The sequence below is a fragment of the Malurus melanocephalus genome, unplaced genomic scaffold (assembly GCF_030028575.1).
Source record: "Malurus melanocephalus ecotype Western Australia unplaced genomic scaffold, MMel_1.1 scaffold_858, whole genome shotgun sequence".
NCBI classification, from domain to species: Eukaryota; Metazoa; Chordata; class Aves; order Passeriformes; family Maluridae; genus Malurus; species Malurus melanocephalus.
Genome location: NW_026624090.1, coordinates 81,149 through 97,738, shown reverse-complemented (window position 1 = coordinate 97,738; position 16,590 = coordinate 81,149). Strand labels below are relative to the sequence as shown.

At 46.4% G+C, this 16,590-nt stretch overlaps 1 long non-coding RNA gene across 2 annotated transcripts in view; it reads left to right on the top strand.

Moving 5' to 3' along the window:
- The window catches only part of LOC130585286 (uncharacterized), a 30,687-nt gene extending 19,569 nt beyond the window's left edge, over window positions 1–11,118 (top strand). For both annotated transcript variants that reach the window (XR_008966582.1, XR_008966581.1), the window contains 2 exons: window positions 10,471–10,578; window positions 11,040–11,118. This is a non-coding gene — a long non-coding RNA (uncharacterized LOC130585286). The remainder of the gene's footprint in view (window positions 1–10,470; window positions 10,579–11,039) is intronic.
- The last annotated feature ends 5,472 nt before the right edge of the window (window positions 11,119–16,590 follow it).

Sequence of the window (16,590 nt, the reverse complement as noted above, 5' to 3'; positions counted from 1 at the left end):
CCCAGTGCTCACAGTCAGGGCTGCCATGGGAGAGGTCATTCCTTGGGGAAACCACTGGGAAATCATGGACTCATGGAATTGTTTGGACTGGGARGGACATTAAAACTCATTCCACCCCCTACCATGGACTGGTTTGTCACAGGTCCATGGGGGAAATTTAAGCCATTTCATTTTCCACGAGTACTGTTTGGTCTAGAGCCTGCTTGGCCTTTTGGGCTGAGATTGTGTTAATCCTGGCTTTGTAGAGGGCACTGCATTACTGAAGTGGGAAAATGTCAATAATCTGTTGGTGTTCAGTCTGTCCCTGTGTGTGTTAATGTTATGTAAGTTATATTTGTTATATATTTGTTATATATTTGTTTCATTTGTTATATTTGTTATTGCTGCCATCTCTGTCTCTCCAAGACCCTGAAAAGCCAGCCTAGGGAAAAAGGCTCGTTTCAAGCTCTGAGTCACCAGCATTCTCTGGAGTGTCCTGCGAGCCTCAATTTTATTTTCAAAGYTGGTAAAAACAGTCCAATTTAGGATGCTGTTGGCTTTGCTGAGCAAGTACTACCCCACCAAACATTTTTCTTGGTCAGTCCAGCTGCCACTTTAGATATCTAGTCCTTATTGTGTTGCTTTTCTGTTAGAAGAGAGATGCAAGAAAATCAACCTGAAACAATGAGGGTTGTGAGGCATTTCCAGCCTTTTGTACAGGATTTTTCCTCTTTTTTTCCCCCCTTTTATTTTTTTTTCTTCCGTGATTTCTTGTCTGCACAGATAGAGCCCAGCAGAGYAGATGCTAATAATTCAGCAAAAATCCCAGCATTTAGGCCTTGTATTCTTAGCTGTGGGGAGGAAAAGAGGCACTCAGTCCAGCTTTGCCATGGATTGAGCAGAGAAGGCTGATGAGGTGTTTCCTTGGAAGCTTGGTGCAGGATTTTAATGTAGGTTTCCTGGCTGTCTGTACAGATATTTGATATAAATAGGAGATTGACATCTTTATAGACCTATTACAGATGTGTTCTCATCTCAGGGTCATGGTTTTCCTTGTTTCCTTTGCTGGCTCTCTCCATGCCTTGTACTTGCTCYGGGACTGGCAATCCATACTGGGAGCTCTTCTGTCTCTCACACTTCTGTTACCTGCAGGGRTTTCTCCTGTGAGCCACAACATGCTCATCCATTTCCTAGCTGCGAATGGTGCTGGATCAATAACATTTAAATACCTTTTTTCAAAATCCTGCAGATTTSAAGGTTTGGGATGGTTGTTTCCCCTGGAATCTATTAAGTTCTGTAGGTGTGAAAGTATTGAAGGTCTTTTTTGTACCTCTTGATGGTGCTCCCCTTTTTTAGGGGCTAGACTTGGTCTTGGAGGTCTTTTCCAACCTTAATTATTCTGCAGGAAGGGTTATTTAGGAAACCAGCTGGATTTCTACTTCTTTTAGCCTGAGCTTGATGCCCAAATCGTGTCAGGTTTCTTGAAGCATCACAGAGACTWAATTGACCTCCCACCCCCTCCAACCTCTAATTAAAAGGGTGGGTAATTTTGCAAGGACATACCACTTGTGATTCCCTGATTTAGAGGAATAACTTCTTTTTWAATATAATTTGTGTATATATATATCTCCTTATGTCAATTCAGATTTCATTTTGTGAATGTTCTCTAATATTCCTGTAAAATTCAGCTTCAGCAAATGTTCCTCCTGGAAACTTGGGCTGTGTGGAGGGACTGAACACAAGGAGAGGGAGGGCTGGAGCAGGGACTTGATGGAGGTTGCTTGAAGGCTCTCTTGGGATGCTGCATTCAGCATTTGCCTGTGGGATTATGCCAAGAAACCCAACCATCTTGACTTCCCAGGCTATTCAGTGGTATTTTTATACAGCCTCCAGGCTCACCACCTTCTCTGCTTTTCTCACCTGCTCCTCCCCACCAACCTCAGCTTTCCTCACTTCTGGAGCAACACCTTTCCCATCTAACCTTCAAGGCTTTCTCACTGGCAGAAATTCCTGCAGGTGGAGCTGGAATGACGTCCTGTACTGGAGTAAGTTCTGAGGCATGGGTTGGATCTGCTCCCCCGGGGCTCTTGGTTCTCTCCTTGCTCTCCGTGTGCCTGCTTTTGGCCACCTCTGGATCAGGAGACTGCAATGTCCAAGGACGTTGTGCAGCACTTGAGTTCATTTTCTTGTAACAGTCATCCTGATTTAATTCTGACAGGAGGGAATCTCATTTCACTGCTTGTCCCCCAAGGCCTGTGATGAAAGGCACAGACTCAGAGCAGAAAACAATTTGTTGCTGGMCTCTGCTATTTGATATTATCCGTGATAAGGTTGTCCTTTGCACTGRTTTATCTGGAAAGGCTTCTGGGCATTCCCAGATACTAAGCAGCCCAAGGGGATGTGAGAACAAAAAATTCTGTGCTGTTGGTRTCTAATTTTCCTCCTGACTGTTTTCTGCAGGTGGCAGTTTCCTTTAAGCCTCAAGCTTGGAATGTGAGCCCCTGTTTTGGCTCCTGCTGCACCTCCACTGTGCTGTTCAATGCCACCAGCAGGGTGTCTCCCAGACTGAGAAATAGCTGCTAAAGCACGGGAGAGCTCTAAAAGGCTGGGAACGTGCTCAAAACACCAACAGATTGATCTGTACAGGGTTCCTGCTGTGAGCACCGGTWTCAAAAAACAGGATGGGAGGAAGGAGACAGGCTGGGTTTGCATGAGATGACAGAATCGAATTGCAGGGGAGCTTGGGGTGTTCTCACTGCAGGCTGTTGGAAGCCTGTGGTATGTCCAGTCTGGAAAGAAACGGGTCTGTTGGATGATGGAGTGTCCCATATGGGGTCTGTTCTGTGCCTGCCCACCTTTACCCTGAGACAGTGAAGGGGTCCTGGATGCCATGAAGTTGCAGGATGGATTGGGTTGGAAGGGACCTTAAAGCTCATCTTGTTTCACACCCCTGCCATGGGCAGGGACATCTCCCACTCTCCCAGTTACTCCAATCCCTATCCAACCTGGCCTGGGACACTYGCAGGGGTGGGGCAGCCACAGCTTCTCGGGGCAAGAYGGGGGTGGGTACAGCTCTCCATGGGTCACCCTTCATTAACCAATCCTMTCAGTACCGTGCCAGCAGCCTGACAGCCCTGGCACTGGTGGAATGTGGCCCTCAGCCCTGTGACTGCAGGGTCCACTGGCTGTGCTGAGTTCCCTGGTGAGGCTCCAGYGAGGCGCAGGATCCTGAGAAAGAACCCGTGCTTGTGTATTGCTCCCTCCCAGTCTGGGGCTTTTTGCAGCTTCAGGGCTTCCTGAGCTGGAAGTTAATCTGTAACTCTGTGTTTAATAGTCCTTGATGGACTTTTGCCAGATTGCTCAAGCCTTTTGTGTTCTGGGCCCTTCTTGTGCCCTGCTGTAAAGGGTTCATGCCTGGTGTGGCAGAGCTGGAGGCTCTTTCAGTAATGCTCCAAAGACTTTGTTTTTCCTGGTACACTGAGTTTTTGCTGTTATTTCTCAGGCCTCTGGCATCCCCTGACCTTTCTCTGGCAGGAGGAGCACCTTTCAGCCCTGCTTCTGGTGTCTTTTTTCCCTCTCTCTGGAAGATTTTTGGAGGAGGTTGTCGGCTGTCATGCAGGGTCTCAAGCCAGGGCTGGGGGGAGCTGCTGTACAAACTGTTGAATTTGTGCTGGGGTTTGGTGCCAGTCCCACAAACTCTGGCTTAAAAAAAAAAAAAAAAAAGTGTTCTCAGCTCTGCCCAAAAAGCAGAGCTCAGCTCAAACACTGAGCCAAGCAGGGTGCTTCCCCCTTCCTTTCTGCTCTGCTTTCCCTGTTAATATCTGCTGGAAGAGYTCATGTTTATCCCCTCTCAGTGTTGACCTGGGCATGTCCAAGTCCCTCATGCAGAGCTGATGAGTTCTCACACTTCCCTCTCTTCTGGGTGTTTTGTCTTTCTTATTTTCCTTTTTTTTTTTTTTTTTTTTTTTTTTTTTTTTTTTTTTTTTTTTTTTTTATTCTTACTGCAGGTTGTTTTAGCACAGTAAACATTTTCTTGACAGTTAGTGACATGAATAAATCCTTTTCCTGTCCTGCCCCTGGTTTATTATTTAAGGGGAGAAGATGATTAAATCCAGCAGGGCTGATTTGAATTCTCTGTTTGCAGGAAGAGGGCGGCTGATGGGGGTCTGGCAAGCTGCAGAGTTTGCGTTCATCAGCATCTTGGGAGAAACAGCGATGCCAGCTGCTTAAAACATCTGGTTTGGGTTGTTCCCTCCACTCCCCAKCTCTGCTTTTCTTTGTTTTCCTCTTTTTCTGGAGAGTTCAGCATTACTGCCTCTAAATGTTGGATCTAGCAGGGTGACAGCTTGGTTTCTGCTGTTCCACTCGAGCACCAGAGCCTGGTGAGGTTACTGGGTTGGAGTCCAAGMGAGGGTCAGCCAGAGCAGTAAAAAACCACCATCTGGTCTCAGCTCTCTGAAGGAGAAACTCTTGCAGTTTGGAGCTGGGCTCTGCTCCGTGTRATGCCAGCACAGAGCGGGGAGGGCCCCTTTGTGCACAGGGAGGTGTTTTCCTAACCTCGGTGGCATGGAAACACAAGCAGAGAGAGGGAAAGAAGCCCCAGTAGAGTTAATTAAGTGTTGCATTTAAAAGGTGGAATCGAATGGAATYGCTTTGCATTTATTGGAATTAGCTTTGCCTGCTCTCAGGGCTTGGAGGAGGGCTGAGTACCTGTGCATTAGTGTGGATTTGGCTGAAGGCTTGAGAGAGGAGCTCTGAGCTCTCTGAGCAGTGGATTTGCTCACCAGCAAGCCCTGAGCCTGCCTGACGAAAGCAGAGTGCTGTCAGTACCCTCAGGAAGATGCAGGGATCCCCTTCTTTCTGTGCCCTTTCCCATCATCTGGACTAAAAGATGTGTCTGTAGACACAGTACCTGCTGGGGACTGAGCTCACCCAGCTGGTGCATCTGTGCAGTGAATCCTGTGCTCAGGTCCTGCTGTGCTGTCTCCCAGGAGAGCACTGCCTGGCTAAGCAGGGGTTAAATCCCAAAATCCCWGRATSATTTRGGTTGGAGAAGCCYTTCAGGATCACYGAGTCCARCTTGTGACCGATYCCTACCYTGTCCCCAGCCCAGAGCTCTGAGTGCCACCTCCAGYYSTTCCWKGGACWCCTCCAGGGATGGGCACTCCAAAGCTCCCTGGGCAGCCCCTGCCAAGGCCTGAGCACCCTTTCCATGCAGAAATTCCTGCTGATGTCCACCCTGAGCCTTCTCTGTTGCAGTTTGAGTCTGTTCCTTCTCATCCTGTCAAGTGTTCCCTGGGGGAAGAGACTGAACTCCCCCCGGCTGCCCCTCCTGTCAGGGAGTTGTGCAGAGCCACAAGGTCCCATCAAGCATCCTTTTCTCCAGGCTGAGCCCCTCCCAGCTCCATTCCCTTCTCTGGACATGCTCCAGCCCCTCAATATCTTTCTTGTGAGGGTCCCAAGATGAACATAAACCCCATAAATAACCCAAATGTACTKCAGGCAGTGCCCTGTGCTGATGGGGTGGCCCAGCTCAGCATTGGGTTCTCTGTGCACCGGAGGAATCGGTGGCTGTGAGTACAGAACCTCCCCAGGGCTGAGGGTGGGCTGTCAGCGGGGTTAGGAACCCACCACTTGGAATAATCAGTGATGTATTCCCTGGTCTGGATGCCATTGAGACTGGAAAATTCAAACTAATCTTGTTTGGTGTCTGCCTGCTCCTTGCTAGAGGGGAGTTCTGTTCTGTTCTGGAAATTGCACAGYGAACATGTGCCAAAAGGAGCAGGGCCATGGCTGAAATGGAGCCAGCTCCTCCTCCCAGCATGGAAATGGAACTCCTGGGCTCTCCTGGGCTCTCCTGGCCTTGTCCTCCCCTGCCAATATTTTACTGGCATAGGTTGTCTCGTGGTATTTTGGTGATAGAGAATGACTTGCAATATTTCAGCTTTTCCTGAGGTTGTCCTTTCACCTGTCTGTCTTCTCCCTTCAGCCTCTTGTGCTTCTGCTGCCTGACTTKATTATCTTTGCTGTTTCTAACCCTCTTTTTGGTCCCCATCACAGCCTGATTTCTGCTTGGGGGAAGATGGAAAAGGTCAGGCTCTCACTAGTGAAGCTTATTTAATTTGTTTGCTGCATCTATGGGCAAACTTGCATGTATGTTGCAAGTATAACCTTCCAGCACCCTCCTGGGCACATGGACCCCGTGGTTGTTTATTTATTTATCTCTCCTCTGCTGTTTTTTTCTCCTACCTGATCCAGCATTCCTAATTTTTCCTCTACTGAAAGWAAAACAAAGCTTAGTGAACTCCAATCAGTAAATAAAACTGACATTTGCAGCAGTCAATCTGATACAGCAGCACTTCTTGTGCTTGTTTCCACTCCTTATTTAAAATCCTTTTTAATCAGGAGCTAATGACAACTTTTGGTCATGAGAGCTGATGCACAGGGGGAAAAAAAAAAGCCCCACCAGTTTGCATTCAAAATAATGCGAACCATTATAAATAGGAAGATCTGCAAGGATATAATCAAGCCAAATTGCTCATTGTTGCTCTCAGCAGAGATGATTTCTTGCCTCTATCTGGGTTGGGCTGTYGTCTGGCTTTAGGGAGGATGCGTTCTCTCTTTATTCCAGTTATAAACCTTTGCAGCAGCAGCTGGTGGCTGCAAGAGTGGGTTTTTCCTTTGGATTTTGTGCGSATCAGGCAAATATTCCAGTGGCTTGGATATCACAGGAAAATTGTGCTACAGGTTTCTGCCCCTATCCTTCCACAGCTGAACTGACTCCTTGTGGTGGGTCTGTCTCCTCTGGAACTCTGCTGCAGGCAGGCACCAAAAGTCTTGCAACAGGTCAAGCAGCAGCCTGCCAGGAAAACAGCTCTGGCATGGGAATAGAGGACTCTCTCTGCCTGCAGATGGTGTGCAATAAGCTCTGGATTTTAGTGACTCCGTGCAATTTATCCYGATGCTGGAGTCTCTAAACAGATCACAATGTGTTTAATACTTGGGTGGTTTCTTATCCTAATTTTGTTCAACTGTGTTGTATGTGGATGCAACATAAAAGCTGCATTTTCCATGCTTTAATTGAAATAGTGTGTGGAAACATGGAATTGTTTGAGTGGGAAAGGACCTTGAAGYTCATCCAGTTCCACCTCCTGCYATGGWCAGGGACACCTTCCACTGTCCCAGGTTGCTTTAAGCCCTGTCCAGSCTGTCCCTGGGCACTGTCAGGGGCAGCCACAGCTTCTCTGGGCACCCTGTGCCAGGGCCTGCCCACCCTCCCAGGGAACAATTCCTTCCCAATATCCCATCTAAACCYTCCCTCCTTCAGCTTAAGGCCATTTTTCTCCTTTTTCCATCTCTCCGTGCTCTTGTGAGAAATCCTTCTGCTTTTGTGTATTGCAGACATGGCTTATAAATTGTGCAGCAGTGTTCTGGCCTGCTGATTTTCCTACTAAATTATATTTTAATAACCATTTGCTTGGTTGTTTCTTCACTGGGCAGTTCTCTGAGAAGTGTAGGTATCTTCAGTTACAGCTTGGTGGTGAAACTTGCCATGGAAATACCACAACCTGACAAAACTTCGTGGATATGGAAGGCAAAYGTGGCTTGTTGATGTCACTTTTGTTCTCAAAACACAGCCTTTGGCTCAATTATTCTGCATGTGTCTCTTAAACCTTTCTCCCTTTTGCTCCACTGTGTGTGGTGCAACTTTTGCTGAGGAATGGGAATATCCTGAGGGTTAAGTGACCTAGTTTCATCTGTGCTGCTTTCGTCTTTCTAACCTCAGAAGGCAGAGACCCTGAACTGAAAAGTATATAAAAAGATTCTAATTAGCACAGGACAAAAAAAAATAAAGGGACTGATTTTAATCTTCTCAATTACGAAAAGGGTGGAGTTACATACAGGATGTTCCAGTGCATCCTTTTTTTGGCCAATTTCTTGGTAGGAAGGCGAGTTCCTGGGCGGAGTTACAGCTCCCAACACAGAGTTGTCTTGTTTGGACACATTGACAGGGCACTGATGTCCTTGTCAGCTGTAAATGTCAGCCTGACTGTCAGGAGGGAGCTGTGGGTGAGAGAGGTGGAARTGCCTGCTCTCACCTCCTGCCTCCTGGTGTGGCCCACGTGTGACAGGCAGGATAACCTGGCTCTGATGAAAAAAGCCACCAGCTCCCAGCTGAGCATCATATCGACTCTTCTGGGATGCAGAGAGGTCATCTCAACCCCCTTCTCATCATCAGCTCACTCAGGAGGTGCCACAAAGAGCTGCTCTTCCAGAAAAGGAGGCATCCCAGGAAAGATGATTTTTGGGGTGGCTGTTGGAAAAAAAGCCCTGAATATTTGGGGTTAGGCACAACACATCACAGCCTGCAGCCTCTTTGGGCAGATGCCRGTTGAAYTGGTGAATTTTTGCCAGGTGGAGAWGAAGAGTTTYGCTGGCTGCTCGGAGAGCTCTGYYCACCACCTGCAATTTTTTTTGTCAGAACTTTTATTCCTCTTCATTGCTATTTTTCTAATTTTTCTCTGGGCTTCTAATGACAGTGATTATGCCAAATGGGGCGCATTTCATGTGCTGTGGAAATGATTTTCAGGCCCAACTCTCAGTGSTTAAAGCACCATTAAAAATCCTGCTTTTCAGAACTAAGCCTTGGTGTTTTCCCCACTCTATTTCYAGTCCTATGTTAACCTGTAAAGTAGTAAAATTGCTGACTTGATTATGTTGCATTAATTAATTATCTCTATAGCAACATGCATTGATGTCACAAATATGGGAATTCAGCAGTAGAGCTGGATAGAAGAGGAGCTAATGGATAAATGGGGAGAAAGCTTTTTTTTTAGTCTTTGCAGTAGTTAAGCAAACAAAGTATTAATATAATATTTTGCATCGTTTCTCTTTCACTGCCCAATTTCCCTTTTGGTAGAACCTCCTGCATTGTGTAGGTCCTGTGTGTTCCTCCTAAAGAAGTTTTCCAATCTGCAGGTCCAACTCTGCACCTGCTCAAAGCCCTGGGTTATCCCCTGCTTGCGTTTATACTGACAGGTGGGAATTGGGGCAGCAGGGCTTCTCCTGGCAGGAGGAATCCCTTTGCCTTCAGCAAAGCCACGCTGCCAGGGCTGCTTCTCCATGGGGGAGGGAAGGGTGTGGATCTTGAGAAGGGAACGCAGTTAATTTTGGCATTGTAGGGTGGAGGGGCTGACACGGTGCGAGACAGGAGATGTCGAGAGGCAGATGAGCTGGAAAAAGTGAATTTTGGCTCTGAGAAGGCTGGGGTGCTCTGCTCTGCTCAATGTGGGTATGAATAGTTGTTACTTGTCTGGATGCTGGGAGTCCTGGGTTATCTCTGGAACTCCTCCCTGGGCCACTGACCCTGTCCTATTTTGGGTCTTAGATTAAAGGCAGGAGGGAGGTGTCTATGAACAGAGCTTGTGCAGCAGGGCTCAGAYAGGGACTCTTTCTCCCTGTCTCCCAGGAGTTTGTAGCAGGTGCAGTGTCCTAAAAACCCAGCAGGAATGGTTTKTGTTGATAACTGCAAAATCAGCCTGGGAAGAGGAATGAGCAGTTGTTTCAAAGGAAGAAATATGGTCAGAAGAGTCTGGAATTGCACTGCAGGTGTAAAGCTCCCAAGARCTTGAGACATGGTGCTTTCCTTGCTCCTTTTTTTTTTTGTCAGTCAATCCCCTGAATAATTTTGTTTTGCTCTTTGTTTGCCACCATCAGCTGTGAAGCTGATCAGTCCTTACCAGTCCAGCACAGGGTTTGAGGAGTAAAAACACCCTCGGGTGAATAATTTATTCAGTCAATCTATTTTGATTTCTGTCATTTGACAGGTCCCAGGCACGGTCAGTGTGGAGGAGGCTCAGAACGCAGCACTGCTATTTATGCAGCGCCCCAGCTTTGGGAAGCACTGCGAGGATGTGCTTGGTGGGGTGAAGACCTGCTGATCTCAGAGCCTTTTGGGATGTCAGGCACTCCTGAGTACAGCAGGAAGAGATTTTGGGATGTYCCTGCAGCAGAGCAGGGAGAATTCCCAGTGAGGGTGTGATGGGTGCTGATAGGTGAGCTCTGGGACAGTCTGGCAGGTATTGAGGGTTCAAACCTTTCTTTGGAGCAGCCCAGATAATTTTCCATGCAGCATCTGCTGGGAAAAGAAGGCCTCAAATATTGCTGACATGCTCCATATTTAATTAATAGCAAGCCACGAAAGGTTTAACTCAGAGTGCAGGACACTACACAAACACCACTTTTAAAATCACCCTTCCCTGCCTGACATATGTGCAGGAAGGGTTAAGCTGCAAAACAACCTGCCCYTTTCTACATAAATTAAAAAACCTGTAAACGTGGTAATATTTTGATTTCCGTCGAAAAGTGTTTATTTTGGTAGCCTGTGCAAAGTTTCAGCTATTCTAAAACCCTGAGATTTCACAGCCRAGCTTTCATGTTCCCAGCAGAGAAGGAGGTGAGATACTCAAAGAATCTCTGTTCTCATTTCAGCGTTGCACTTGCCAGCCAAATTTTCAAAAGAGCCCAGTTTGCTGACATAAATGGGGTTGCTGATGTGCCGAAGGAGAAGGAAGCGCCGGAGAACATATTCCTCCCTGGGTCCAAGTCTCTCCCATCTTATCTTTCCCTTCCATATGTTTCCTCTGTAATGAGAGGAATTATTTATCATTAAAGTGATATATAATTTAAAAATTAAAGTTAATGAATGCTTAAATTAATTTACTGACAAAAACAAATGTCTGTCCTTCAGATCCTATAATTTTAATTGGAGTGGGCTACAGCTTAATTAACATRTATTGATTGTAGTCCTGAGTGCATGTATAGGTGGGTGGACTGTGTTGGGAGAAATYCTCCTCGGAGATGAAGATTTGCTGATAGCATTCTGAATAATTGTCTTGTGAAGAGACRGAGAAGTCTTTGGTCTCGAGCTGTTTTCTCTGCAGAAAGCTTTGAAACAAAAGCTATTGTTTAAAATTAAGGCTAAAATTTGGCATGGCCGCTTTATTGATGGGAAGAGAATTCTGCTGAAAAAAATTCTAATGAATTGACTCATTAATTAGGTGCATGAAGATGGAAAATTGGAGGAGAATTGGAGAAAATAAAGAAGCGGACGCAGCTGGAAATTTTTGGGAATGGAAAGGCAGGCTTCAATTTGGTGTTTATTCCCTGCACTCTTTCCTCTGGGCAGGTGTCCCCAGTTTCACAGTGGGTGATGGTGGGGATGAGGAGTGTGACAGTGGGGAGTAGCTTTTTGAGAAGGTGAGGAGCACCTGCTTTGGGCCAGAGGGAGGAGAAGACATCCCAAAGCCCCTCCAACCCCAGATGTTCTGGGAGCCTGTGGAGCTGGGGGCAGGCACTGCAAGCAGAAGCGCAGGGTGTGAAGAGAAAGAAGGGCAATCCTTATTCCCTGGAACAAAACCCTCTGCCTCATGCTGAAAACCTTTTCCCTGACCCATTCCATGTGGCAAAGTACCCAAATTAATCTCTTCAAAGAGAACTCTGTGTTCTCTGGCATTCATATTTTATGTTTTGTCAATACTGTGGATGAGTGGAAGATGTGTCACATCTTTCCTTGTGGCTGCAACCCACAAACTGCCCGAACTCCTCTCGAGGATTTGGGACAGAGGTACCCCCAGGAGCCTCCTGGCCCTTTGGGGCACCTTTGGGTGTCTGCAGGGGGCAAAAACCAGAAAAGTGCTCATGTTCTCTGGACAGAATGAGAGGAAACMGCCTCAAGCTGCACCAGGACAGGCTCAGATTGGTCATTAGGAAGAATTTCACAGGAAAGGTTGTGAGGCATTGGAAAAGGCTGCCCAGGGTGCTGATGGGTTCACCGTCCCTGCAATTRTTCAAGATACCACTGGATGTGGCACTCACTGCTCTGGTGCAGTTTTAAGGTGATAATCAGTCAAAGGTTGCAGTCAATGATCTTGGAGGACTTCTCCAACCTGAATGATTCTGTGATTCTATAATTCTGTGATTCTCTCAGCCTTGGGTTTGAGAGGTTTTTTCTTCCATAGCACAAACTCTCCTTCAAAAAGATTTTTTTAAAATTGTATCCTATAGGTACAAAGAAAACAACTAAACCTCTATACCCGATTCACAGCAAAATGTTTGTAAATTCAGATTCAGRTTGCAGAGGCAGAGTAAAACAGGGGAAGAGGGGATTTTGTGAAAGATGCAAAGAGCTCCTGGGTGCAAGAGCTTCTCAGCTGTCTCCTGTCACCACTTTCCACAGAGGCAATGGGGAAGGAATGAKCAGTGATGRTTYRGGGAGTCCCTCACCCTCTTTTGTGCATCTAAACCCAGCTGGCAGCTCAGTGCACTGTTTCCTAAAATCACAGAATCCTTTCATTTGGAAAAGACTCCTGAGATCACCGAATCCAACCATTAAACCAGCACTGCCAAGGCCACCTGTGTCCCCAAGCACCACATCTACACCTCTGTCAAACACTTGCAAGGATGGTGATTCCATGACTTCCCCGGGCAGCCTGTTCCAATGCCTGACCTCCCTTTTAGTGAAAAACGTTTTCCTAATATCCAATCTAAACATCCCCCAGTGCACCTTGAAGCCATTTCCTCTCATCCTGTCCCTTTTTCCTTGGGAGAAAAGCCTGAACCTCACCTGGCTGMAACCTAATTAAAGTTTTCCTTTTAGCCTCCGTGCCCTTCAGGAGGAGGATTTTGATTCATCCACTGGGGTTGTGTAAATGGAAACCCCTCATCCAACTTGTCAAGCTCATGCCTTGCGCCGTCCCTTTTTATTAATGCASTGCACAGGCAATGCTTTCCTGGAGACCTTTTCCCCTTCCAATATATTGAATAAATTCTGCATCAGGAAGGAAAGTAACTTGCAATAATGAACCATCAGTGGGTATTTAAGATTGCTTTAATGGGTCACATTGATGTAATCTCCACTTTTTTCCTGGGAAGATCATACTGGGCCATAACCTCAATTCATATTTATGTCAGAAGAAACTATATGGATATGGCTCAGAAACAGCTCCCCGCTAAGCAGTCGGATGTAAATGTGCAGATCTGCCTGAAATACGCTGGGGTTTGAAGGGAGACAGGGAAATATCAGATGTTTAGAGCATTTCTCTCTTGCCTGGAAAAATTCCTGAAAAACTGGTTTCTTGCCCCSGTATGTGACCTGAGAAGGTGTGTGCTCAGAAATGTGGGCCCAGAAATGTGCAGGGTTGAGCAACTTAAGGCTGCTTTTAGGGGCATTTTTATCATCTTTTKACATGTGGGCTTGCAAAAAATCAGAAGGGAAAGAGAAATGGTCAGAGCTATATAAATAAAAGCATTGGAGGTGCGTGTACATACATATACATATAAAAGATTATATAAAAAATATATAAGACCAGTAAGGTTTGACCTTCCAGTCATGTCTTTATTCATTCTTGGTCAGACCCCTCTGAAGGCCAAAAGCCAGCCGAGACTGGGGTATMAGGGACATTTAGGTTGTCTGTAAAAGAAAAGAAAAGGATGAAAATTGCCTTTAAGGSCATTCTTCTTGGCCAGAAGAAGCAGCTCTGTCTCGATCCTCCAGGAAGATGAGATAAAGTTGCGAGTTCACTCAGTCAGGATAGATGAGGGTGGAGGGGAARGCAGTGAAAATAACACAAATTCCTGGAGCTGTCTTGGCGAGGAAGGGACAAACACGACTAATGCCGCGTGAATGATTTGCACAAAAGGATTTCTTGGACAAACTTTGCCTTTCTGGAGGTAAACTGTCAGAGGGCACAATGCAAGTTTTCTGATGTGTTCATGAGTCAGAATTATTTAATGAAGAAATGGAGCAGCCATCCCCCAGGCCTTGGAGCCTGYTTACCCGGGGCACCAGCGCTGCTCTCGGCGAGGAGGGAACTGGAACACCAGCTCCAAGCGAGGACTGCTTGTTCTTGAGCTCACTCCAAACTCTCCCTGATAAAAATKAGGCTCTTTAATTTGTATTTTTTGGATCACAGGGAGCACATAGGCAGTGCCAGGAGGTGGGAAACCTGAATGCAAAGCAGGCTTTGGTGATGCAAGCGTCCAAGTATTGATGCCCGTGCTCTGCTTCAATAAATCTTTCCAGTGGTTCCTATCTATTCACACTTTATATTTTTTCTTTTTTTTTGATACAGTGTCTAATTTTCTTGTTCTTTCTGTCAGCCCTTTTGATGCACTTGTAAGAAGAATAATTTATTCAGACATTTTTTCGGTGCGATTATCTCTAGCAGAAAGCCAACAACTAAAAATTAGTGGTGTTGCACACACACAGGCTAAAGAATGGGACTCTCTTTCCTTTCTTCTTTCTCTCTTTTTTTAAATTTTTTTTTTAAAGCATACATTTGTCAAAAATAGCATTTCAGGTCAACTGAAATGATTTATGTTGAACTCAACAAAAAAAATGACAACAGAAGGTAGCAATTTGAAAAAAATCAAACCACGTCTTTGTGCATTTTTGAAATTAGATGCTGTGGCTTCTACTTTTTGAAGTAATGTTTGGAGCCAAAATGAAACTAATGCTAACTTTCAAAAATGCTCCTTGGAGCTTCTCCCATTTTCTCCTTGATTCAAATTTTGTTTAGGAAGAAATCMGTGTGTTTGTTTTGAGCTGGCACAGGATTATCCCACCTCCCTGACCGAAAGGACRTAAATCCATGGATCACACAGTTATTAACTGGTTGAAGCCCCCGTGAACAAAATAAAACAAGGCAGAGGGAGAGTTGCCAAGCATTTGACACTTTCATTCTAGCAAATATTTGCTTTTTTCATGTGGTCTGGTTGGGGAAAACGTTCCTAACCGTGAGCGCGGACTTAAATCTCTTTGGCTTCTCCCCTTCCAGGCGGGTCAGGGATGTACCTGCAGAGCTGTGGGTGAGGTCCAGCTGCAAGGATCCTCCTGTCTCAGGCCTTTATCCCTCTGCTCTCAGGGCCCTGCTGGGACCTGTGTCCATCCTCATGGGTGCAGGATGTGCCCATCAAGCGTGACTTGGATTTTGCCGCTCTGAAAAGGGAGAATAAACCACTAGTGCAGTCCAGGAGAAACGGGAAGTGATATCCGAGTGGTCCCCACGCTGTCCTGCTGTGCCTGAAATGACTCCTGGAGGTGTCACCATCCTTGCAAGTGTTTAAAAAAGGGGTAGATTTGGGGACACAAGTGGCCTTGGCAGTGCTGGTTTAATGGTTGAACTTGATGATCTCAGGAGTCTTTTCCAAATGAAAGGATTCTGTGATTTTAAGAAACAGCTCACTGAGCTACCAGCTGGGTTTAGATGCAGAAAAKRGGGTGAGGGACTCCCCAAATCATCACTGCTCATTCCTTCCTCATTTCCTCTGTGGAAAGTGATGACAGGAGGCAGCTGAGAAGCTCTTCCACCCKAGGAAAACAGGACTTCACAAAATCCCCTCTTCCCCTGTTTTACTCTGCCACCTGAATCTGAATTTACAAACATTTTGCTGTGAGTCAGGTGTAGAGGTTTAGTTGTTTTCTTTGCACCTRTATGATACAATTAAAWTTTTTTTTWRRAARRRGRAWTTKKKRWKKYMARRAAAAAACCTCTCAAACCCAAGGCTGAGAGACTCATAGAATTATAGAATCACAGAATCATTCAGGTTGGAGAAGTCCTCCAAGATCATTGACTCCAATCTTTGATTGATCACCACCTTAAAACTGCACCAGAGCAGTGAGTGTTGGATCCCACTGGGCATGGCAAAGGACACCAAAAACTGGATGTTGCTGAAGGCAGAGCATTGGGAGGGKCAGGGACACGTGGCCTTGGCTGCAGGATGGGGTCCCAGCAGCCTGGATTTTGCTTGCTCCTGCTTTGGAGCCTCTTCCCTGCTCAGTTAATGGGAATAGCTCCTGTTAGCACATCCCAGGAGCAGCAGGACAGCTCAGGCTTGTGTGGAAATGGAAGAATGAAGTGAGACTGGACCTAATTTTCCCTCACTTTCCCAGCCAGGAGATTCATGAGGTGGCTGGTGAGTTTAGGGGAACTTGCAGTCTTTYCATCATATTGCTGGGTGGATGGATYGTGTGGCTCGGSGGATGTTTAAGGCTTTAATTAAATCAGGGCTGCACTCTGCAGTGCAATGGTTCCCTGCTGCTTTTGGRAGTCATTCCCTGCCTCTTCAGACCTCGTGGGGTGGGATGAGCCTGGCTGGATGCCCTGTGCCCCACAAAGCTGCTTCATCACTCACTGCCCTCCTCGRCTGGACAATGCAGAGAAAGTTTAACAGGAAGCTCACCATCAGAACAGGGAATGATCACTCAGGAATTAGTGTCATGGGCAAAAAGGTCTCAACTTGGGGAAATTATTTTCATTTATTGCCAATCCAGTTGGGGTAGTGTAATGAGAAATAAACTGAAATCTTAAAAACACCTTCCCTCCACCCCTCCCTCTSCTCAGGCTTAGTTTCCCTCCTGAGTTTTCTCCTCACTCCTGCCCAGCAGTGCAGGGGGATGAGGAATCTCATTGCCTCTACCACTCCTCCTCCTCATCCTTCTCCTGCACCAGGCAGGATCCCTCCCATGGGAAGCCATCCTCCATGAAATATTCCACAGCGAGTCCTTCCCGTAGGTTGCTCCTCTCTGACTGGGGCTCCAGCCCAGGCTTC